Consider the following 969-nt stretch of genomic DNA (forward strand, 5'->3'; position numbering starts at 1 on the left):
CGCCAGGGAGAAGGGCGCCAAGGAGAAGGGCGCCAAGGAGAAGGGGGCGCCAAGGAGAAGGGCGCCAAGGAGAAAGGGCGGCCAAGAGAAGGGCGCCAAGGTGGAAGAACGACCAGGGAGAAAGGGCGCCTAATGTGAAGGGCGCCAGGAGAAGGGCGGCCAAGGTGAAGGGCGCCAGGAGAAGGGCGCCAAGTGAAGAGCGCGAAGGTGAAGAACGCCAGGGAGAAGGGCGTCCAAGGGTGAAGGGGCGCCAAGGTGAAGAGCGCCAGGGAGGAAGGGCGCCAAGGGGAAGAGCGCCAGGGAGAAGGGCGCCAAGGGGAAGAGCGACCAGGGAGAGGGCGCCAAGGTGAAAGAGCGCCAGGGCCCGGAGGGTCCCGAGGAGCAAAGGCGGCGAGGCCGTCCGCCCGCGCAATCCAGGCAATCCAGACCTGCCGGTCGGCGTTCGTAGAAGGAGGTAAGTCACCGAGTTTGATTGTTTATGTTATGAAACATATCTTCGTTTTCCTCTCGGCTTGTTTTCACTAACTGGATTTCATATATTCTACTTTCTTATTTTCTTTAACATGTAATAACTGACACCGTTCTTGTTATTGTTTAGTACATTTGGTTTTCCCTTCATCGTATGAATGGATCTAACGTAGTGCCATCATCTCTTAGAATCAGAAATTCTGAAAGGGGGATATCTTGAATGATTTTACCGTTTTCTCTATTATTTCAGGCTGGAGGCATAGGCAGCTAGGCCGAGGTCCGGGTCAGCGATGCCCTCGCGCCCTGCCGCTTTCAGTCACAGCTGCCAGCTTCAAACGCTCGGCGGGAATGTCCGTCGAGGCAGCGACGGGGGGGGGGACCTGCGGCTGCCAAGGTTTTCTCGTTCATCAAGGATTTCTAATTTTTGCAAGATTTGATTTCATCCTTGGGTTAACCTTTTGTAACGGAAACTAATTGTTCTATGCCGAGATTACATATTTT

This window comes from Penaeus monodon, chromosome 20, assembly GCF_015228065.2.
Source record: "Penaeus monodon isolate SGIC_2016 chromosome 20, NSTDA_Pmon_1, whole genome shotgun sequence".
Lineage (NCBI taxonomy): Eukaryota > Metazoa > Arthropoda > Malacostraca > Decapoda > Penaeidae > Penaeus > Penaeus monodon.